The 25,225-nt window shown below is 43.5% G+C and overlaps 1 pseudogene; it reads left to right on the top strand.

Annotated features, from left to right (window-relative positions):
- The first annotated feature begins 16,395 nt into the window (after window positions 1–16,395).
- On the top strand, window positions 16,396–16,810 carry LOC110309896 (large ribosomal subunit protein eL33 pseudogene; annotated as a pseudogene).
- The last annotated feature ends 8,415 nt before the right edge of the window (window positions 16,811–25,225 follow it).

The following is a 25,225-nucleotide window of genomic DNA, read 5'->3' as shown; positions in this document are numbered from 1 at the left end:
TTTTTTTCCGAGACAAGGTTTCTCTGTATAGCCCTGGCTGTCCTGGAACTCACTTTGTAGACCAGGCTGGCCTCGAACTCACTTTGTAGACCAGGCTGGCCTCGAACTCAGAAATCCACCTGCCTCTGCCTCCCGAGTGCTGGGATTAAAGGTATGCTCCACCACGCCCGGCCCTTGGTTTTGTTTTCTTTCTCTTTTTTTTGGAACCGCAGTGGGCCTTGAACTTGCTATGTAGCTGACGCTTGGCTTCAGGATATTCCTCCTTCCACCTCTTGAATGCTAGGATTAGCCATATGACACACACTTCAACTTCAGCTCTTTGAAACCACATTTCCCCATGATAAGGTAAAAATCCATGACTCAGAGGTCAGCACACTTTCCTTTGCTCATAAAGAGCCTGAAAATATAGCCTTGTGTCTCTTCTGTCTGGATGTATGGAGTACAAAGGTAAATATTCCTTAGCAAATTACATGGTAAGAATTGCAACCAAAGGATCTGCTGACGCCTGCATCATTAGCCAAAGCTCAAGCAAATCAGAGGGCAGATCACTTCGTACTGTGTTTAGTATTCTTAGTGAGATAAGGCAGCCGAGGATTCCACAGCAAGGGATTCTCAGAGAAGATCCATGTGAGGGCAAGAACAGAATAGAATCTACCCGAGGGTCAACTCACATAGCATATTGTTCTGTCAGGCTGCCTTCCATTCTAAATGGACCTAGCCCTCCCCTGTGCCAAACAAAATTCATTTAATTTTTTCCTCTTAGTCATTACCATGTGCTTTCTCTGGTGGCACAGCTAAGTTACAAAATAAGCTAATCTCACACCTCAACAGAGAAACTCGGCTTCATAGAGAGTGCTAAATCAAGAGAGTACAGTAGTATTTGCCTAGATAATAAATGCAAAAGAAAAAAAAACTACCCTGAAATTCTCCCTATTCCATTTTCTAAGTAGCTATTGAAAACTTTATACGCTCAAAATTATTTAGACACATAAAGAGCTTTGCAGCTGAATGATGTATGTTGTCTGCCTGTGAGGAGCTCAAACGGAATGCTTTCTACGGAACAGGTCTCGGGGAGTCCAGGCAGTGGGCGCCCAGCCTGAAGTTCCAGGAAACACTGGCTTATCAGCAGGAGTTTGCTGTTCCAGAGGCTTGGAGAAGTAGGCAGTGATCTTCAAAGGAAACATCCCCACTTGAGACTTCGGTGTGGAACACATGGAAGGAGCTCCCAAGATGGTGAAGAGGGCACTGACTGGGCAGCCTAGAAGGGTGGGACCCACAGGAACGCCACTCCCTCTGCTGCCTGACCTAAAGCCCATGCACAGATCACTGTATGGGAAGCTGCCATATCTACATGTGGTAGATTTAGATTACACAAAGGCTCTAACTAGGATGGTAGGAACCAGGCTCTTTTTTTCTTTTCTTTTCTTTTCTTTTCTTTTCTTTTTTTAAAATTAGATATTTTCTTTATTTACATTTCAAATGTTATCTCCTTTCCTAGTTGCCCCGCTGAAAATCCCCTTTCCCCTCGCCCCCTCCCCCTGCTCCCCAACCCACCCACTCCTGCTTCCTGGCCCTGGCATTCCCCTATACTGGGGCATAGAACCTTCACAGGACCTAGGTCCTCTCCTCCCACTGATGACCAACTAGGCCATCCTCTGCTACATATGCAGCTAGAGCCATGGGTCCCACTATGTGTTTTTTGTTGTTGTTGTTGTTGTTGTTTGTTTGTTTTTTGGGTGTTGTTGTTGTTGTTGTTGTTGTTGATTGGTGGTTTAGTCCCAAGGAACTCTGGGGATACTGGTTAGTTCATATTGTTGTTCCCTTATGCGGCTGCAAACCTCTTCAGCTCCTTGGGTACTTTCTCTAGCTCCTCCATAGGGGACCCTGTGCTACGTCTAATGGATGGCTGTGAGCATCCACCTCTGTATTTGTCAGGCACAGGAACCAGGTTCTTGCCACATGGAGGAACACATGACCCATGAGAACTCCTATATTCTACATCTTCCTCAAAATGGGTAGAAGTTGAGCCATTCTGCCTGGATGCCCTAATCCTGGACAGAAACTCTACCCCTACCCACTCCTGCTCAGAAAACAACTGATAGTCTGGAAAGTTCCAGTGTCTAATGTAGGGCAGCCTAGAATGATGGTGGTCTGCAGAGATATCAGGAAGTAGTTAATTTCCACTGAAAATATCTAAAAAGGCTGCCAGAAAGAATCCAAACCCGAATATGGCCAGCATCTCAGATTTTTGTTTTCATCATGTTGGGGAAGGGGGTGTCCACCGTTGCTCACACATAGGGAAGACAGAGGAGGATTTTGAGTGTCCTGCCCCATAGCCCTGGCTGTCCTGGAACGCACTTTGTAGACCAGGCTGACCTCGAACTTAGAAATCCGCCTACCTCTGCCTACCGAGTTCTGGGATTAAAGCCGTGCGCCACCACTGCCCGGCCCCATATTCTCTTGAGACAGGGTCTCTCCCTGAACCCAAAGCCAGCAGATGGCCTACCCACAGGCTCCAGGATCTCCTTCTACCTGTCCTGCCCTTCAACATTAGAGTTACAAGCATGTGAAGCCATAGCCAGCTTTTAATTTATGGGATCTGGGAGTTGAACCTCAAGTCGTCGGGCATGGGCAGCAAGCATGTAATCCTGTGAGCCATGGTCTCAACCACCCTATGTTCTGTTTTGAAATATGTTATCCAATATCTGGATTGAGCTACCCAGAGCACAAACTTGGATTAAGAAGCAATCTACTAAATCAGTATGAGATGGTTGAGATCTTTAGCCCCATAGCAAGAACCCTGAAGAAAGTGCATTCTGCCATCTTGGCAGCTGTGATCTTATCTTTCCTTCATATGAGTAAGCAGAAGAACAAGGACCGATAGACCAGGAGGATCACAACAGGCACAGAACTGAAGTGTGCCTACAATAGCCTTGGCTAAACTTTAGCCACTGCCTAATCCTACCAACTCCCAGGAGCTCTGCACCCCAAGATCTCTATTCCCTAGACGTCCCTTTCTATGCAGTGGCTTCCTCCTTGGCTCGCACTTTCTGTCTGTCTCCAGTCACTTCCTAGCCAGGGTTCAGACCCTTAATGCTGAAATGCACCATCCCATTGACTCTAGATGTTCTATTTGATAAAAGAAAGAGAGAAGGAAGGAGAAAGTGAAATTATAAATGATGCTGAGATGTTGTTTGATACTCGGGAAATAGTGGTCGAGAAGCCACAAAGATCTGTTTAGAATCATGACCACTTAGCAGGCACACAGCCACTGGGACTTTATGACCATTAATTAGTTTATGCTCCCGGATCCCTCTGAGGCCTCCCTTATTATCTCCATTTGACAAAGAGAGCAAAAAACGAAGAAGCAGAGAAATTGACTAATTGACTGAGTTTCAATAAGAGGGGGAAGACAGAAGCAGACTGTTAAAAACAAGCCCCACTGTAAAGCCTTAAGATCCTGTATCTCTGGCTTTCTAAAGCATATTAGCAGCCAAGTGTTCTCAATCCAGAAGAAAGAGACTTAGAAAAGAAGGACCTACAGAGATTTGCTCAAGGTCATAGTGCAATTGAGGCAGAGGTAAAACTACCCCGAAGTTATCATGGCTTTGGAAGCAGGATTGTCTACCATCTTGAGGGACAGAAACCAAGTCATTCAACTTACTGATGGCAGGACAGTATCTAAAACCCAGAAGAAATAGCAAAGTTGACAGACATGTTCTGTACTGTACAAAGGCATTTGCCCCAAGGAGCAAGCAGAAATTTAAATCTACCCTACACTTCCCCAGACAAGGTGTCTGTCTGTCTGCTCAGGTGGAATCCACTGGCCTATGATCCACTCAGTTCTGGTCATGGGGGAAAAGAGTATATTTCATCCCCAGAGAGGTCTGCAAGACCAAAGCAGCTTTGAAGCTCAAGTCTCTTGGCTCCTTTCCTATGACTGAGCAGGATTGATAAGTTGTCTTTGAAACACGGTAAAAGAAAAACTTAAGAATGTTTTGTGGTTTCCAACTACTGTGGCTTTACTGTATACCAAACAGAAGCTAATGAGCCTGATTTCCTGGCTAAAAAGTTCCAGGATACTCGTATGTGACCATGTGACATGTTCGTCATGTAGTCTAGCAGATTCAAATCTCCACTTAAAAATCTTTTTATTTTTCAGTGCTGGAAATTCAACCCAAGACCTTGTACATGCTCAGTGAGAGCTCCGCCACTGAGCTATGCTCCGTGACCTTCTCTTTCTTCTTGTTTTTGTTTTCCTTGTTTGTTTGTTTGTTTGTTTGTTTGTTTTTGAGACAGGGTCTTATTGAATTGCACTAAGCTGGCCTAAAGCCTACCCTGTAGCCCAAGCCAGCCAAAGCTTCTACCTCAGTTTCCAATGACCTAGTACTGAAGAACAGGCCTGCACCATTTTGAATGTTTTAAATACTTTCTTTTCTTTTTTTTAAAGATTTTTTTATTTATTGTATGTAAATACACTGTAGCTGTCTTCAGACACACCAGAAGAGGGTGTCAGATCTCATTTCGGGTGGTTGTGAGCCACCATGTGGTTGCTGGGATTTGAACTCTGGACCTTCGGAAGAGCAGTCGGGTGCTCTTACCCACTGAGCCATCTCACCAGCCCTTAAATACTTTCTTAAAGATGGTTTTGCACATAGGAAGATGACAAAATAACTCCTCAAGAAGTACAAATGGACTGGGCACAATAACACATGCCTATAGCACTAGCTGAGACTGAGGCACAAAGACCATGAGTTCAAGGCCAGCCTGGGCAACTTAATGGAGACCCTCTCTCAAACCCAGGCCAGGCATTGTAGTACAGGCACCTTTGATGCCTGCACTCAGGAAACAGAAACAGAAGGATCACCTTGATATCGGGGCCAGCCTGGGGTATGTAGTGAACTCAAGGGCTTCATGGATCTTATATAGTAAGATCATGCATCAAAAACCAAAATAGGGAATTCAGGAGTGTAACTCAGTGGTGTAGTACCATGTTCTAGGATGCTGGTTCAATCCCAAAGTGATGATGATGATGGTGATGTCGGCAATAAGAATAGTTACTGTCTCCTTTATAATTGTCTCCTTCATAACTGGAGATCTCAACCAGCCATGTTGTGATTGGTCCTATATCTAAGACCACATGTGAGATGAAAAGACAGAAATGTATGTCTGTTGGTCCAGAAGACAAACTGCCAAAACAAATGTGTCCCTTAGCTGTTGGCCACCCGGCTCCTTATTTTTCAGGAGAGGTCAGCATCTGGGCTGCAGGGTTCCCTGGGGTTAGCGCCTCAGTGACAGCTGAGCAGTGAGCCCTCCTTCTCCCATGCACCCAGCACCAGGCTGGTAGCGTCAAGGTGACAGGAGAAGCTGTGAGCAGGGTCCACATGGCGGGGGAGAAAGAAGGAAGAACCGAACGTTGTGCCTGATGTTTCCAACTTAGACAACTGAAGATTCAGCAATACTGTGAGCCAAGATGGAGAAGGATGGAGAGGGAGAAAACTGTTTGTTTGTTTGTTTGTTTTTCATTTTGGTTTAGGCAGATGAGGGTTTTGAGACAGAGTCTTATATAGACCTGACTGATCTGGAACTCACCATGCAGACCGGGATGACTTCCAGCTCGCACATCTATCTGCCTCTGCTTCCCATATGCTGAGATTTTGAAATTAAAAAAAAGAAAAAAGAATTCTTCTTTGAAAATACATTTTTTTTTTGACACCGGGTGTCATACAGCTCAGAATGGCTTCAAACTCACTATGTAGGTAAAAAGTGGCTTTAAACTTCTGATCCTGCTCCCATCTCCAAAGTGTATGCCTCTGAGATTACAAGCATGTGTCAGAATGCCTGGTTTATGCAGTGCTGGGGACCTGTCTCTTTAGTAAGTTTGGAATATGTGAGATGCTAATTTGAGAGCCAAAAAAAGAACATAAACAGGTTCTAAGAAAAGCCCTATGGGGGACTGAGGTATGTGTGTGTGTGTGTGTGTGTGTGTGTGTGTGCGCGCACGCGTGTGTACATACAAGTAGGCATATGAATACCCATAATCGCACGTTTTCTTCTGCTTTTGATGGATGTCTGTTAAATGACCACTCTGAAACGAGTGTGAGAGGAAAGAGCCCAGGAGGAGAAACAGTAAGCGGCACATTTTATCCTGACCACCAGAATGACAGTACATCATAGCTGAAGGAATTTTTAAAGGCTGTCTGCTTCCTGTCAATATCATATGAAGAGATTTAAGCTGCGATTCTGCCTGTTTCTGTTGTCACTCCCCTTGCCACGTGAGCTCCCAGGAATGGGTAGACAGGCTTCCTAAAACCAGACTCTGATTCCAAAGAACTTGCAGATTCACCCAGGGTATTCATATGCTCACATGTATATGTGCGTGCTTACACACACACATACACACACACACACACACACACACACACACACCACACCACATCACACCTCAGTCCCTCATAGGACTTTTTTTTAGAACCCTTTTATGTTCTTTTGTTGGCTCTCAAATTAGCATCTCACGTATTCCAAACTTCCTAAACAGCCAGGGATGGCTTGTTCTCCCACTACAACCTGCTCCGAGATGGGACAGCACACATGTGCCAGGCACCAGGCCAGGTTGTGTGCGGTGCTGGAGATCAAATCCAGACTTTTAAACAAGCTAGGCAAGTGCTCTACAAACTGAACTGCACCCCTAACCCTGTTCCTTCTCCACACAGCCTCTATCTAGCACTCAGTCTTCAATTTCTTTGTAGCCAGCTCTCAGATCCAAACCTTAAGCTACCTGAATCTTGAAAGATATCAGTTACTCAGGGCTTTCTGATTCCCCACCAAGAACATTCTGCACGCGGAGAATAAGTGAAGGGAATAAAGAGTCACAAAAAGGGGAGTCTGAGGAGATGGCTCAGTCATGGAGAACTCAATCTTCAAAAATGAGACTCCGAGTCTAAATCTCCACATCAAACAGAACTGGGTGTGGCTCTGCAGGCTTGGAAGCCCAGCCTAGGGAATTGGGGAGCAGGGGCAGAGACACGCAGATCTGAAGAGCTCACTGAAACAGTTTATCTGAAGCAGTGAACTCCAATTCAGTGAGAGTCCCTATCTCAAGACAATAAGGTGGGGGAAGGGCAGGAGAACTCCTGAGAGCTTGCTTTGCCTTCCAAGTGCACACCTGCACATTCACAAATGTGAGTCACACATGTGTGTCATACACAGTACACACTGCAAAACTATAAACAAATAAATTATAACTAGATATGACAAACAGATAGATAGATAGATAGTCACAAAAAAGAATGTTAGTAATACAGCCTTGACTCTGAAACAAAGACTAAGCCCTGAGTCTTCTGTTTATCAGTCTCAAAAGAGTTTTGTTCCTGTCATTCTGAAGTTTGGTGCCACAGAAAACTGAAGGTTAAAACAGAAGCGCTCCACTGACCCCTGAAAGTCTTGACACCTATGTAAAACCTCCAGCACAGGGCCCCGCACAAGTGAATGCTCTCTCCATTCGTGTAGGCTCTTATTATCCCAAGAACCCATGGGACATGGTGGAGCTGAGGACATGCAAACAGAAAGCAGCAGGCTCCCTCACTAGGTAACTAGAATGAATGGTGCATGTGTGTATGTTCGCATGTGCATATATGGGGTGGTGCAGAATTGAAATGAAAAAAACAAAAAACAAAACAAAAAAAACAAAAAAAAAAAAACAGGTGCAGAACAGGCGGGAGTAGAGTTTCAATGAGCTTGCCCAAACTCAACTTTGGTTTTCTATTGCTTCTGTCTTTTGGTTCCATTCTGATTTCCTTATGTGAGTCATTCTGGGGCACCCTGTGGGGACAAGATGGTTTTCCCAGCATTACTTTTATAACATTTTTTTTTTAAATCCTTCAAAGACAAAGTGCAAGTCTCTCAGAAGTACAGCTTTAGGGAAACAACTCTGGCATGTCCTTGGATCTATATGGATCACAAGCCCACCACTGGGCCTATTCTCGTGGCTGAGGGACAGGTCATATGCTCAACTCCTGAGCCCATGGCTGAGAGCATGGGAATCTGTCACCCAGAGATACTCAGACATCTGTTGTCAGAAAAGTAATTCTTGGGACAGGGGAATCGAGTGCCTCATGGAACTGAAGGTCACAGAACCCCTTCCAAGGTGAAAATTCAAAAATTGCCCACAAAGGAAGAAAATGAACCATAGAATAGATAAATGATAGCTAGATAATAGAATACAGGTAGATGATAGATAGATAGATAGATAGATAGATGATAGGACAGTCAGACAGACAGATCATTGATAGAAGATAAGGTGATAATCACTGAACATATGGGGATATAGGGAAAAGGTGGTTTAAACTGAAATTTGAATAGTGCAAAATCAGCAATATAAGTGAAAGAAGCTGAAATATATACATATATATACATACATACACATATACAGTGAAATCCTTAAAGCCTAAGAGTGGACAAAAGTCATGCTAAGCCAGAAAGGAGAGGAAAACAAGCCACCCATGAGGCAGAACATAGGTACATTATTAGTCATGGGAATCGAGTCACAGTGCACTCAGAGGTGAGTCAGCGTGCCTATGTCCACCTCATCAAAGCAAGCATGCAGAACATGCCCTCCGTGTCTGCTGCCTGCTTTCTCATCTTCTAAGAACAAATACATGTAAACTCTTCAAACTCTGATCTTAAAATAGCCTTTGCCTTTTGCCTCTTGTCTTTGATTTTGTTTAGGTTATGACCTACTCTCTTAGCAGATGTCCTGAGTCCAGTACAAAACTGCATGTTTTTTGTTTTGTTTCAGTTTGGTTTTGGTTTTTCGAGACAGGGTTTCTCTTTTAGCCCTGGCTGTCCTGGAACTCACTCTATAGACCAGGCTGGCCTCGAACGCAGAGATCCGCCTGCCTCTGTCTCCCAAGTGCTGGGATTAAAGGCGTGCGCCACCACCGCCCAGCTACAAAACAGCATCATTAACTACAGTCACCACACTGCACCCTAGGTCTTCGGAATTTTTTTTTTTAAGAGAAAATTGTCTATTTAGCCATTGGATTGTGTGCCTCAAAAATATATTTGTCAATTTTTGTCTTAATAAATCTGGGAAAAATGAAAAGCATGTGTTGTTTCTACAGGAACGTTTAACATTTAACACAAATGTTTAAAGCAGCAAAGACACAGGAAAATTAACACAGAACTAAGGACATCCCTGAACCTGTGTCCTCACCCTTCTGCTCCTGAAACTTCTCAAAATGGGGACACAGTTAAGAACTGTGTAGGCCAGCCTGGCACGAGACTCAAGGTTCTTCGGACTCAAGCTCCCGTGCTGGCACTGTAGGTATATGCCACCATGTCCAGCTTCTCCTGAGACCTTTAAGGACTCTTCATTCACACTCACACATAGAACTGTCTCTGTCTCTTATCTTCTAATGATAGGTGTGTGCCTGCGTGTGTGTGGCTGCATGTTCATGAGTACTGTGACTTCGGTCATGCTTTAATAATCTGTACTTTATTAATACCATTCATAATCATAACCATATATGTATGTGTGAATCTATGTATTATATAGGATATATATGTACACATATATACATATTCACACACATACATACATACATACATGCACACACATACATACATACACACACACATACATACACACACACACACATATATATACATATATATATATATATATATATATCCATACATCTATACACATATATGTGTATATGTAGGCATAGTGGTGCACACTTGTAATATCAGCCTTTGGGAGATGGGAGGATCAGAAGTTCATGGTTGTCCTTGGCTCTATAAGTTCAAGTCTGGGTTACATGAGACTCTGTCTTGAAAATGTAATGTGAGAAATAGCCATGCATTTAATCATGCAGGTATATAGAGATCTCCAAGTTCTTCCCCAACCCACAATTTTGATACACCTGGGCCACGTGCACTGATTAGCAAAGGTGGTTCTGTGTCAGGCATAACCAATGTCTCTAGAAACTGTTTTCCAGCCTCTTTCTCACTCTCCTCTGTTTTCTCATTCAGCCCGGTGGGAAAACTCTCCTGGATATCTGATTTATGGCTCCCCTCTGGTCACCTGCTCATTATCATGGAACTTTCTTTTTCTATTTAATCACAACAAGTGGAGACTAATATATATATATAATCTCCAGATAGTGATGACACATGCCTTTAACCCCAGTACCCAGCACTTGGAGAAGGGAGGCAGGTGGATCTCATTGAGTTTGAGGCCAGCTGGCCTACAGAGCAAGTTCCTGGATAGTGAGGGCTACACAGAGAAAAAAAGTGTGTGTGTGTGAGAGAGAGAGAGAAAGAGAGAGAGAGAACAATATCTGTCCAGTACTAGGAAGGAAGGAAGGAAGGAAGGAAAGAAGGAAGGAAGGAAGGAAGGAAGGAAGGAAGGAAGGAAGGAAGGAAGGAAGGAAGGAAGGAAGGAAGGAAGGAAGGAAGGAAGGAAGGAAGGAAAACCTAAGTAAATAAAGACTGGCTCCTAACCTAGCTTCTTTTGCTGAACACCACAGGATGGTTAAATAAACCAGAACCTAACTGTGTATCTCAGGATGGCCTTGAACTTGGAATCCTCTGTCTCAGCATCCCGAGTGCTGGAATTACAGGTAGACATTGCAATGCTGGCTCCAAGCATGCTTCCCACCGTCTAGATCTCATGCCACAAAGACACACCACAGAGGCATCTTGAAGACAATTTCGTGTTAGACTCCTGTCAGCCACCAGGCCTTCCTTTTACAAATTTCTGGAAATTATTGTGGGAGAAGGTGTTAGATTTGTTTTCTTCTTTTTCTTGGCAGTTTCCATGACTTTATTTCCTCATAAAAAGCCCAAGTTGGCCTACAGATGACAGCTGTCTCCGACTCACACCTAACACAGTGTCAAGAGCAACCTTTTCTTTTTCTTTCTTGAATTAAGTTGGAATCTTTTTCATCACCCAGGGATAGCTGATTACTTAATACATTGTGCAAACCAGAGCACACTGGAATAATAGGCTTAAGCCAATCCTTCCTTTAAAAACAGAGATACAGCCGGGCGTGGTGGCGCACGCCTTTAATCCCAGCACTCGGGAGGCAGAGGCAGGCGGATTTCTGAGTTCGAGGCCAGCCTGGTCTACAAAGTGAGTGCCAGGACAGCCAGGGCTACATAGAGAAACCCTGTCTCGAAAAAACCAAAAAAAAAAAAAAAAAAAAAAAAAAAAAAAAAAAACAGAGATACAGGAGCAATACATACCTAACAAACAGAGCCTTGTCCATAATAGATGCTCAATAAATATTACATCATCGTTTGGCTCTGCATGTCTGTGTCCTATTCCTGACATTTAGTTAATACCCACTGTAGTTAAGTTTCATTCTTTTGTTGTTCAGTTTTCGGGGGTTGTTGCTGTTTTCCACTGCTTTGTAGCTCCAATTCTATGTAGTAAAATAAGATTATGGTTTCCTAATAGCATCCTCCACCCTTAGCCTGAAAACATATCTTGAAGCATATCACAATAAATGATAATGATACATCCATTCATTTGACAATTTTATATTGAGCACTTTTAACATCCCAAGCCCTGTGCAAGGCAAGTGTGTGTCCTGCTAGAAGCTACAGTGTAGATGAACGTAGGAGACCCTGAGTCACCAAGAGCCATCATGAGTACGAGCCATCCCCAAATTCTTCCTTCCAATTTCTCCAGGTACACCAACCACCTACTCCCTGAAATCTCTCCATTAGTTCTGACCCCCCCCCCCCACACACACACACACTCTCTCTCCTTTACACAACTCTTAGTAAAAAATCCAATGTCACTCCATTCATTCGGTTCTACTTCTTAAATCTTTCTCAAGCTCCTCTGTTGTCTTTTTTTCCCTGGGAAAAGAATTCACAGCTGGCTTTTCAGCACTCCACCATCCCAGCATTTGACTGCAGGATAACAGAGCAACCTATGCCCTGGATGGTGGGATGCAGAAAAACTCAGCAGCAGAGATAAGGAGAAATGAATGAACACCGGAAATATAGCTAAAAGTGCCTGGTTACTGGCTGAAATCCCTTTCAGTCAGAGGAGACAGAAGGTAAAAAGAGAAGGGGGAGACCCACCTGTGGGGTTTGCACTTCTCCCCAACTGGTGGGGCCACCAGGAGAAGGAATGTGATTCCAGGAAGACAGCAAGAACTAGGATGAGCTTTTGAGCATGTTATTTATTTGAGTGCCTTGGGCATCCAAATGGAGATGCATGAGAGTGATATCATATGTTAGTTGATGGTACTGAGAGCACAAAAATTAATACCCAGGGAGTGGATCAGATAGAAAAGAGAGAGAGAAGGGACTATATTAGAACTAATCCAGTAGGAAACCAATGTCAAAGATAAATTATAGCAAGACGGCTGGGATGTGCCTCTGTCTTGTCTAGTATGCAGGAACAATGTGTTAGATCTTTGGTATCCAAAGAACTTGTAGAAATGGGAAATGCTGGGTAAAAAAGCCTTCGGAGGAAACTCTCGTGGAAACCAGAGGAAGAGTTTCCAGAAGAAAGCGCTCAGCAGCATCCACACTGGCAGCAGATCAAATCACGTAAGAGCTGAGAAGTGAATGTCACACTGAGCACGGTCACAGCCTGAGATTACCTTTTCCAAAATCCAGTGACCTGTTGCCAGGAGGCACATGACTTGCTTTGAAGGGCTAGGAGGCTGTGGGTCACACACCTGGCTTTCTAGGGACTAAGCTCCCATGTTAATCAGCAAAACACAGAAGCCCAGAAAACCGTCCCTCCTTCCACACTGACCAAGCAAAACAAAACAAGAAACCCCACTATAATAAACACTACAGTGCATAATGAGCTGTTAGGTGATACAAGTATCTCAAGTTTTCTGAAATGAATACTGTGGTTCTGAAAGGCATGCTTTGCTGGGGGTCTACATTTGAAGGTCCTGGTTACACCTTAGATGACTCATGGACAAAAGGCCAAGCCAGAGACTTACTTAGAAACATTGTTTTGGTTTATTTTGGTGGTGGTAGTTATTGGCTTTTAGACAGAGTTTCGCTCTACAGCCTGAAATTTGTTATATTGCCCAGTCTGACCTTGAACTCAGGGTAATCCTCCTGCCTCGATCACACTTGCCATTATTTAGTTTGCGGTTTGATTTTGTTTGGTTCTTCTTTTTGCTTGGATTATATGAATAATTGCCTCAAACTTTTCATTTCACTCTGGGAGTATAAACATAACCTCCTAAGACAAAGCTTTCCTTTGTGCGGCCCAGACCAACCTCCATTGTGGAGTCCTCCTGTCTCAGCCTACCACGTGGTAAGACTGTGGCTCTCACTTTCAGTGTAGCCCTGGCTATCCTGGAACTCACTCTGTAGACCAGGCTGGCCTCGAACTCAGAAATCCGCCTGCCTCTGCCTCCCAAGTACTGGGATTAAAGGTGTGCGCCACCACTGCCCGACTCAGAAAATATTTTAATACATAAAATAATTCAAGACATTGAAGAGATGAGCTATATAGCTAAGATCATCAGTTGTTCTTCCAGGGGACTTGGGTTCTATTCCTAGCACCTACATGGTGGCTCACGGGTAATTATAACTCCAGTTCCAGGGACTTCTGGCCTCCAAGGGCACCAAATGAAAAAGTTGTATGTAAACATTCATTCAGGCAAAACAGGAATATATGTAAAATAGAATTAAAATTTTAAATTATTAAAAAAAAAAATGAATGGATTCAAGAATCTAGCCGGGCGTGGTGGCACACACCTTTAATCCCAGCACTCAGGAGGCAGAGGCAGGCAAATTTCTGAGGCGAGGCCAGCCTGGTCTACAAAGTGAGTTCCGGGACTGCCATGGCTATATAGAGAAACCCTGTCTTGAAAAAAAAAAAAAAAAATCTATGACTCTTAAATTAGAACCATAGATAGAGCAAGATACCTATCATGGTAACCATCAAATACTTGGGGCTATTAAGAGACTCTCGTGCCAGGTGTCCATTCTTGTCAATAACTGTTAAAAAGAGCAAGGAGCTAACCTGTGTGTTCTCCATCTTATCCATGATCAGCCAGAAGGGAAAGATGTCCTACAGGGTGAGGAGTTGTCTTTGTCATCTTCGGAGGTGTCATTTTAAAAATATATATTTGTTTGTTTCATTATGTGTATGTACAAAAGAGACAGTCTGTGCGCATGAGGGCAGCTGCCCTTGGATTCCACCGCTGGAGTTACAGACAGTTGTGAGGGGCCCAACACAGGCGTCAGGAATCCAGCACAGCCCTCTGCCAGAGCAGCGTGTGCTCCTAACCGCTGATTTGTCTCTCCAACCCCATGGCATTTTTCACTCCGTGATTCTTTTTTTCCATTTTAAAGACAGTCACTATGTGTCTAAAATGAGTTTTTACGTGTTTGTGGAAGAAACTGCGTGTTCGTGGAAGAAACTTTTTGTCCATTCTAGCACTAGAAGGCACCTGGGATGCGCGGCGCAGAGGGAGAGGAGAAAGAGTCTTTCCTGCAGGGTTGACGGATCTAAAAGCTCACTCAAGGCCAGGAAGTCACCAGAACCAAATTGACAAAAGCTTTCAAATGCCAGCCTGTGGAATTTGAGTGAGATCTTTCAGGCCACGGGGAGTTATTGGAGATGTTTGTGCAAGGAAGTACAATTCAATTAGGCAAAGCTTCAGGGAAGCCTGTTCTGGCGTTTACTTAGGATGGATTAGAAAGGAGCAGGACTGAGAAAAGCAGGGGGATTATTGGCAGGGATAAGGGAACAGGAATTCAAACTTGAGGAAAATCAAGGCTGGGGGGAAAAAATCGGAAAAGAAAAAGTCATAATTCTTGGTGACTGCATGTGATGTGACAGAGGTAAGAGGAAGAGTCGGATGCGCGAGGAAGGATGGAGAGAGAAGTAACTGCTTTCTGAACTGGGTCACCAAGCACGGTAGGGGACTTGTAATCACAGCACCGAGGAGACAGAGGCTGGAAGGTGGCAAGTTTGAGACCCACCTCAGCTACACAGTGGAACCCCAAGCAAATGACAAAGGAACCAAAGCAAGGGACAAGTCATGACCCCAAGCTGGAAAACCAGTGCAGGGGACCCTGGACAGAGCACATCTGAAGGTCCGCAGCTCTGCCGGCTCCAGTGGAATATTACCGGCTGCTATCTCAAAGAAAAACCGGGTTCCTTACTTTATTAAATGAGCCAAACTGTTGTACCGGCAACCAACACACATGACAGGCACTTAACCAAGCATAAAGCCACACACAGGGCTACAACACAGGAGTGGACAGAGAAACCCTCTCCAGCCCTAAGCTCCCTGCTAGAGGGAATGAATTCACACACAGAGCCAAAAGAAGAACGAAATTCCCCTCCCAACTTCTGAACCATCTCTTCTCCATCGATACACCTGCCTTCTAATTTTTGCATGCATAAATCTATGATAAAATCTGCTTTGTTACTGGGAAGTAGGGCAGTGAGGGGAAATTTAAAGCACAGACTTTTTTTTTTTTTTTTTTTTTTTTTTGAGTTAGCCCTTGAGATAATACTGGAGGAGAAAAACTCCTCGGCAGCTTAAGCCCGGTCTATGTCAAGAAGGTAAATGCATGCAGCGCTGATGAATTTGAACAATGCAGAAAACCAGGACGGACCATTCAGGCTCCTAAGCCTGTGTTTTTCTCAACGGTGGATGGTTTTATTTTGTTTGGTTTTGTTTTTTTGCTTGGATTATCTGGACAATTGCCTCAACTCTCCCTTTCACTCTGGGTCTATAGACATAGCCCTCCTCAGAGCGCTATTTTTATCTTGCTCCAATAAGGACTGAGCACAATAGAGCGCCTTGAAATGAGCCTCGCAGACAGGCTTAAGCCAGTTGAAAGGCTACGTTTCCTGCACCTATATTTTTCCATGATGCAGGAAAATGAGCGCGGCCCTCCCCCACGAACAATACTCGCCTCTCACGGGCTGAAAGCAAAGTGCGGGCAAACAGGCAGACTGATAAGGGCAAAACAGAGTACCAGTCTGGAAACCACGCCTCATCGGCCAAGGGATACAGGCAGCCTACAAGGCAACAGCCCAGGAAGTCCCCTGGACACCAAACAGGCTTTCCCCCGCGTGCAGTGTGGTTTTCCCTAGGCAAGTGTGGGATTCCATGATTCTCAAGGCAAACTGGAAGACTAAAGCCAGGAGGTCTAAACAGGGGTTGCTTGCACTGCGAGCTCTCAACTCAAATCCAATCCAGCCATGAGGAGCCATGAAATTGCTTCTCCTCAGCTGTTTTCTGAGCTGGTTGGTGACCTGGAGCTTGTAGCTTCTTCTCCATATAAAAATAACAGTTCCTTTTTTTAAAAATTTATTTATTTATTTATTTATTTATTTATTTATTTATTTATAAAAAGCTTCAGGAGCTCTTTCCGCCATCTTGGCGCCTGTGGAGGCCTGCTGGGAACAGGACTTCTAACAGCAAGTATGTCTGGAAGGCTATGGTGCAAGGCCATTTTTGCTGGCTACAAGCGAGGTCTCCGGAACCAAAGAGAGCACACGGCTCTTCTTAAAATTGAAGGTGTTTATGCCCGAGATGAAACGGAGTTCTACTTAAGCAAGAGATGTGCTTGTGTGTAGAAAGCAAAAAAACAATACAGTGACTCCTGAAGGCAAACCAAACACAACCAGAGCGATCTGGTGAAAAGTAACTCAGGCCCACGGAAACAGCGGTATGGTTCGTGCCAAATTCCGAAGCAACCTTCCTGCGAAGGCCATTGGTCATAGAATCCGTGTGATGCTGTATCCATCCCGGATTTAAACTAATGGAGAGTAAATAAATAAAAGTAGATTTGTGCTCTTGTTTAAAAAAAAAAAAAAAAGCATCGGGAAGTCTTGTTTTTTTTTTGTTTTGTTTTTTTTTGTTTTTTGTTTTTTTTTTCGAGACAGGGTTTCTCTGTATAGTCCTGGCTGTCCTGGAACTCACTTTGTAGACCAGGCTGGCCTCGAACTCAGAAATCCGCCTGCCTCTGCCTCCCGAGTGCTGGGATTAAAGGCGTGCGCCACCACGCCCGGCGGGAAGTCTTGTTATGCGCATAAATGCCATATATACATATAAATCTTCATATATATACATGTATGTATGTGTATGTATATAGATATAGATATAGATATAGATATCTTTGTGTGTGTTATGTGAAGAGAAAAGGGATTATGACGGAAAGGTCGCAGAGGACCCCACTGCTGCTGAGAAAAGGGGTCAAGAGACTTCCTCTTTGCAGGTTGATTCTTTTAAAGAAAACTCCTTCTGAAATAGCACCCAGGTCTCTGTACAGACTCATTCATGTACCTCAGAATTGCCCTGTCTGAGAATGAACCTGGCAGTCCCTGGAGCTGGGGTCCTCCATGGAACTCTAACTTGGACCCAAAGAGTATGTTCTGTCCTTGCCTCTCTCCCACAATCTGAACTGAGTTTAAACAAAGCATTTGGGCTTCCTGTCACTCACTGGGAGAAGCAGGTGCCCAGGGTTTACCTCTGGCACACAGTCTGTGTCTGGTCTTACAGACAACTGAGGTCTAGAGGGTGGTTGGGTGGCTGGGCTGAAGATAAATTTTCATATAATCATTGTCTTCATACAGATAAATTTGTAAGTTAACTGGCAAAGCTTTCTGAATGTGCTTTTATTTATAACATATAAAATCAAGAATATTAGTACACCAAGGTGTTATGACTAGTGACTAGGTACGTGTTAACACATTCCCAGGACACAGTCTATGCCCCCAAAACAAAGAGAAATTAAAATCTTTGGCCTCAGAAATATAGTACTTGCCTACAGTGCATAAGGTCCTGGGCTCAGTCCTGGTACCATTTGCAACCACCAACCTCCAAACCAAACACACACACACACACTAAAGAAAAGAAAGAAGGAAAGAAAAAGAAAAAAGGAAACATTAAAGAAAGATCCTTCAGAAATGGTGCCCAGGTCTGTGTAAAGACTCGTGCACCTCAGAATTGCCGTGCCTGAGAGGAACCTGGCAGTTCCTGCTGGGGCCTCACACTTTACAGGAGCTTTCAGAGAGATGACGGGGCAAGCAAAGAAAGAACTTTCTTAAGTAAATATCAAATCAATTAAAGGAAGAGATCCATGGAAATAAATCATTTACCGAAACAGGTCCTACCTGTGGTTTCTAACACGAAACGCACTAACTGCTAGGCCTCAAGAAACCCCGTGCAAACAGATTCGAAAACGATTCTGTTTCCTCGCACACACAGTAAGAAGTAACATGCTCAAACAAACCCTGCAAGACAAAGGTTTTTTTTTTCAAAGTATAAAAATTCATAAGCCTTTCTTATCAGCAAGAAGATGAAGGGATATTATGGTATTTTTTCCTGCATGTTTGCTTTAGTGTTTGTCATGGAGTTATCCTGTGCAAGGGTTTGGAATGTGGTGTAATTACTCTCCCGCCTACTTCTGTCACAAGGTCTACTTAAAGGGCAATTTCTTTTCTTTAGTTCTTTAAATGCTTCCAAAAAAGATATCTTAAGGTCAAGAAACTCTAACAATGTGCAAATATCTCTCAGGAGTAGTCGATTTCCCCCTGGTTCCATTAGTGGAGGTTTTTATTGTAGTCAGTTGAAAGTGAGTTTATGGAGGGTAGTGTTTCTGTTTACCCTGGGACAGTATTAGTAATCGGAACCAGAAACGGAACCAGGAACAGAACCAGGCAGAGCCAGGTCAAGTGGTCTCAAACACACAGTATTCATTTGCCAGTTTGGATGCCAGAGAGTGTCAAAATGCCATTTCACACAAGTTTTGAAACATGCATGTATACTTTTACACAGAGAGAGAGAGAGAGAGAGAGAGAGAGAGAGAATATGTATTGAGTATTCTTCTCAAGTTTTTGAAGTTTTGTATATGGTCAAAGTTCTATCATAGGGTTCAAATAATTCATGGTGTATGCTATGAGTTATAGCAGCTGAAGATTTTTTTGTGTTTTCTGAAAATCCATCATTATAAGATTAAATTGTGTGGTTATCCTTCCTTCGAGTATCTTTTCATAACTGAAATCCAGTAAACAGAGTAATACTCCTGTCTTCAAACTAATTAGGACATCCCCCTGCAATAGCTTGTCTCAGACAAGTACATTCAACAACTTAGTTGCTACTGTGTAGTGGGCATGAGGGTGGGTTGGTAAGAGAGGACAGAGCAGAGAAGTCCTCATAATCAGATGGCAAAAGGGGTGAGTTTGTACTGATGGAGCAGTCCTGGATCCTTGTGGCAGGATTAAAACAGGAAATTACAATGAATCTATTTTTGAATGTCTTTACAGCCGTCCAGGGCATTTGCACTGGGTGATGCCTAGTATGTGCCAAGAACAAGAAGCAGTGGCTGGCTGTGGATGAATGAGGCTCTCCTGATATCATATGATTTAGGGGATGCAGTCTGTTCACAATTAGATTATAACTCCCTGTATATGGAAACGTTAGGTCAACCTTAAAGTGTATTCAGAGGCAGCTTGAGGAAACACCGTGTTCACCTTAACAGTCGTTACATGGAGTCTCACATTGGGCAAAAGTTCCTAGAACAACACTCCTGCACATCCATGCATATATGCAATCTGGTGAAAGTCCAGTAAGGTCTTGTACTGGCACGATATTCTATCAGTAGTAATTCACTGGGCTTAGTGAGATTTGATCCTTATGTAAACGTGTTGCTCGTTGCAGAATACAAAACTGAATACAAAGTACACAGATTTGCTTCTACTGTTGTACTTCTTATGACCCTAAACTTTCTCATTTTAAAAAAAAAAAAAAAACATGGTCTAACTATGTAGCTCAGACTAACCTCAAGCTCATGACCTGCCAGCCTCAAATTCCTTAGTTGTTGGAATTACAGAAGTACCATATCACCATTTGCTTTGAAATTATTTCAAAATAAAGTATGTAATTAATGAAATACCAGCCTTCATTTCCCTGGAGCTTGCACTATGTGCTCTGGCAGGAGAGATAAACTGACAAAATCATTGCAGATTGTTTTATTTGTTTCAAGAACTCCTCTGTTGATTCCGTAGTTTGATTAGTTGGTCCTTTGGTTGATATTTTGAGGCAGGGCTTCTCTGTTTAGTGCTGGCTGTCTTAGAAGCCACTCTGTAGACCAGATTGGCCTCAAACTCACAGAAATCTGCTGGCGTCTCTTTAATACCAAATGCTGGGATGAAAGACCCTGTCTCAAAAAAAAAAAAAAGATATTAAATTAAATATCAGTATGATTCTACCATGCTGTGTATAATGCAAAAGAATCATGTACTGGCTGGTTTTGTGTGTCAACTTGACACAAGATGGAGTTATCACAAGAAGAGGAGCTTCAGCCGGGCGTGGTGGCGCAGGCCTTTAATCCCAGCACTCGGGAGGCAGAGGCAGGCGGATTTCTGAGTTCGAGGCCAGCCTGGTCTACAAAGTGAGTTCCAGGACAGCCAGGGCTATACAGAGAAACCCTGTCTCGAAAAACCAAAAAAAAAAAAAAAAAAAAAAAAAACAAGAAGAGGAGTTTCAGTTGAGGAAATGCCTCCATGAGATCCAGCTGTGAGGCATTTTCTTAATTAGTGATCAGGAGGGGAGGGCCCAGTGTGGGTGATGCCATTCCTAAACTGGAAGTCCTGGGTTCTATAAGAAAGCAAGCTGAGCAAGACAGGGGAAGCAAGCCAGTAAGAAACATCCCTCCATGGCCTCTGCATCAGCTCCTGCTTCCTGACCTGCTTGAGCTCCAGTCCTGACTTCCTTTGGTGATGAACAGCAGTGTGGAAGTGTAAGCTGAATAAACCCTTTCCTCCCCAACTTGCTTCTTGGTCATGATGTTTGTGCAGGAATAGAAACCCTGACTAAGACAGATCATAACTCGGCATACCAGAAATACCTATACACCTGTATAATACCTTTACCACTGTATTCTTCACAGTAGCCAACTTATAGACCAGTTGATGACCAGATAAAGAAAAAAATGGTGTGTGTGTGTGTGTATATATATATTTTTTTCAGCCACAAAACAAGAACAGTTATAGAAATTTTAAGAAAAATAAATAGAACTGTGACTCATCATGTTAAGCAAAAGTGTCAGACTCAAAAGGGAAAATATCATGGTTTTTCCCTTATAAGTGAAACTTTTATTAAACAATAATAATGATGATTACTTAAGAAGAAGAATGCAGCTGTATTTTTTATTCACGAGATGTAATTGTCATCTCCAAGGCTTACTGATGAATAAACTCACCTTTTCTAATTCTTTCCTTTTGGTTCAATTCAGCTGTTCCGGCCCAAACTCCTCTCCAAGCAGACTGATTCAAACCGGCTCTCTCAGTGCCAATTAAATGTTTTCTTTAATAAGAGTTGCCTTGGGCTAGAGAGATGGCTCATTGGTTAAGAGTACTGACTGCGGGGCTGGTGAGATGGCTCAGTGGGTAAGAGCACCCGACTGCTCTTCCAAAGGTTCCGAGTTCAAATCCCAGCAACCACATGGTGGCTCACAACCATCTGTAACAAGATCTGACTCCCTCTTCTGGAGTGTCTGAAGACAGCTACAGTGTACTTACATATAATAAATAAATGAATCTAAAAAAAAATAAAAAAAAAAAAAAAAAAAAAAAAAGAGTACTGACTGCTCTTCCAGAGATCCTGAGTTCAATTCCCAGCAACCACATGGTGGCTTACAACCATCTGGAATGGGTTCTGATGCCCTCTTCTGGTGTGTCTGAAGACAGCTACAGTGTATTCATATACAATAAAATAAATAAACAAATCTTTAAAAAAAAAAGATCAACAATTAAAAGTTTTCATCAAAACTAGGAATTGATACCTTATAACTTAAATATATAATGATTTTAATTCTAATATGTTGAGATTAATTTTAATGTACTTAAACTAAACTCTGAATAACCTTTCTCTGTATAAAAGTCACTCTCACACTTACAAAGCAGAGGAGAAGCCATAATCTCAAAGGTGGTTTCTTCAGGGTGAAGCTTACCCATTAACACCAGATGTGCTGACCCCTGCAGTGTCCCCAAATGTGGGACACTCAACTGCATTAGTGGTAGTGGGGAATTTCATTCACACTTTCACCTTGGGGGCTGGGGGCAGGGAAAAAAAGTCACTCAAGGGAAAAAAAAAAAAAAAAGCCCACGATATGAGTTAGTGTCCTCTGACCTCCACAGGCTTTCCGTGGCATGCACACCCCTACATAAAATTAAAAAAAAAAAAAAAAATATCACAGAAAAACATATACGAGAAAGGAAGCCACCTGGTAGTCACAATTTGGCGCTGTGTTACCAAAACTGTTTTGAGAGGGCCAGCCAATTCTGATGAGCCCTGAGGGAAATCATGGAAGCCTTTGGAACAGAGAAAGCAAGCAACTTGTATCTATGTATCTGAGGGAGTGGCTTGTCTTTGAGGATATCTGTAGAAATATATGCCAAATTTGAAGTTCCATCCCTCAAACAAACCAACAAAACTCGCCTGCCATTACTGGAAGCACCTTTGTCTTTACAGTCCCCTCCCAAATACTTGCTATATAACCCTAACGTGTTGCTCCCCAACAGGTTCTTCATAAACACAGTCCTAACCCAACTGACTAAGCTCTAACTCCCTAGATTCACCCAGTCCTCTTTCCAACTGTTTACACTGGCCCTGGCCTGGCACTCACAGCCCCAGGGCACAATTTTTAGCATTTTCCCACAGGCTCCACCTACCAGAACTGCAGACAAAATCTTTCAAGGAAGAGCATTAGACCTCAGAGTTAGGAAGACTGGAAATGATTCAGGCTTACTTAGTGCTCAGGTTCAAAGACCCCCCCCCCAGGAACCATCTAACATCTCCTGAACTTTGTGTTCAATGTTCTCCACTGAAAGGGGTGGGGGGAAGGGTGTTGTGGGGGCTTTGGGTTTTGGTTTTTAGAGATAGGATTTCTCTCTTGTAATTCTGGCCCTCCTGGAACTCACTCTGTAGACCAGGCTGTCCTGGAACTCAGAGATCCACCTGTCTCTGCCTCCTAACTAAAAGGAAGGTTTTTAACAAAAATAAGTTCGAGGCCAGCCTGGTCTACAGAGTGAATTCCAGGACAGCCAGGGCTACATAGAGAAACCCTATCTCAGAAGAAATAAATAAATAAATAAAAATAAATGAGGCATGCCTATGGTGCACTTAAACATGCAAGCAAAACACTCAGACACAAAACAAAATAGATCTTAAAAGGAGGAAAATGGACTTGGAAACTGTCGTAGTCAGAGTTTCTATTCCTGCACAAACACCATGACCAATAAGCAGTTGGGGAGAAAAGGGTTTATTCAGTTTACACTTCCATACTGCTGTTCATCACCAAGGAAGTCAGGACTGGAACTCAAGCAGGTCAGGAAGCAGGAGCTGATGCAGAGGCCATGGAGGGATGTTACTTACTGGCTTGCTTCCCCTGGCTTGCTCAACCTGCTCTCTTATAGAACCCAAGACTACCAGCCCAGGGATGGTCCCACCCACAAGGGGCCTTTCCCCCTTGATCACTAATTGAGAAAATGCCTTACAGTTGGAATCTCATGGAGGCATTTCCTCAAGCTCCTTTCTCTGTGATAACTCCAGCTGTGTCAAGTTGACACATAAAACCAGCCAGTACAGAGACTAATATCCGATAATACCATTTCCTGAGATTGGGATAAGCCAAATATGTGTCTTTTGATTGGGTAGGCAAATTCAGTTTGGGCTCTAAGAAGGCTGAGATGCACCTGCGATATGAGGTAGACATGACCAATGTGACTAGATGAAAGAGGACAGCCCCGACCACCATGAACCAGACTTGTGAGATGGAGAGTCGGCAGCACACACAAGTTTAAAGTGGAAGAATTGGTCCAGGATAACATGACCAGTGAGGGGGAGGAAAGCCAGATGATCTTAGTTCCCCAGAGTACTGAGAAAAAAAAAAGAAGAGGGGCCCAAGGAAAACTGCCAGAGATCACTAAAATTGAAAAAAAAAAAAAAAGGCATTACATTTGTTTTATTTGGGGGGAGGGTGTCAGTGTTGGGGTGGGGGAGGGTGTCAGTGTTGGGGTAGGCGTGTAAGCATGAGTGCCATGGTGTGCAAGGTGGGGGGCGGGGGTCAGACAACTTGTGGGCATCCGTTTTCTCCTTCCACTGGGAACCTGACCCTGAGAGTCCCTCTCAGCAAGCAGACAGCTATGGCTTTGCTGGGGAGTGTGAAAACAGTCTTGGGACCTCCGTTCTATCTGAAGAAAGCGTTAACCATGTGGATCAAGAGGGGAAAGATTTAAAAAAAAAAAAAACATCCTAAGGGACTGGAGAGATGGTTCAGTGGTTAAGAGCACCGACTGGTCTTCCAGAGTTTCTGAGTTCAATTCCCAGCGACCACATGGTGACTCACAACCATCTATAATGGGTTCTGATGCCCTCTTCTGGTGTGTCTGGAGACAGTGACAGTGTAAAATTAATAACTCTTTTAAAAAAATCTGAAATACAAATATGAAGAATCTGAGCGTGGCAAGAACGTTAACAGAAAGAACTTGGATGGTGTAAGACAGCTGCGTGCGAAGGAAAATGGTTTCCCCTACAAACTGTGCGTTCTTTTCCATTTTCTACTTGAAAGTGACGATGGAGCTGGAGTCCGAGCCCCAGATAAAGCGCTGCAAATCCCATCTTCAGGAGAAGGGGCAGCACTGGAAACAGGGGCCTCTCTGTTTGCTGCTCTGCGGAAGCCTCTTCTGAGATAGAAAGTTCTGTTTTCGTGGAAAGGTTTCTCAAATAACCAGTCATGACTGTGTTTGTGTGTGATGTTTAATGTAGGGATGTCTACATAGCCCTGGCTATCCTGAACCTTGCTATGCATAGCAAACTGGCTGCAAACACACAGGGATCGGCTCGCCTCATGGCTAATTGTTTTGTTTTGTTTTGTTTTTCGAGAGACAGGATTTCTCTGTGTAGCCCTGGCTGTCCTGGAATTCACTTTGTAGACCAGGCTGGCCTCGAACTCAGAAATCCACCTGCCTCTGCCTCCTGAGTGCTGGGATTAAAGGTGTGCGCCACCACCACCCAACTTTTTTTTTTAAGATTTATTTATTTATTACATATATGTACACTGTAGCCGTCTTCAGACACACCAGAAGTGGGTATCAGATCTCATTACAGATGGTTGTGAGCCACCATGTGGTTGCTGGGATTTGAACGCAGGACCTTCAGGAGAGCAGTCAGTGCTCTTAACCTCTGAGCCATCTGGCCAGCCC

The sequence above is a fragment of the Mus caroli genome, unplaced genomic scaffold, assembly GCF_978045245.1.
Source record: "Mus caroli unplaced genomic scaffold, Mus_caroli_1 scaffold_12, whole genome shotgun sequence".
Lineage (NCBI taxonomy): Eukaryota > Metazoa > Chordata > Mammalia > Rodentia > Muridae > Mus > Mus caroli.
This window is presented reverse-complemented; position numbering and strand designations above follow the sequence as displayed.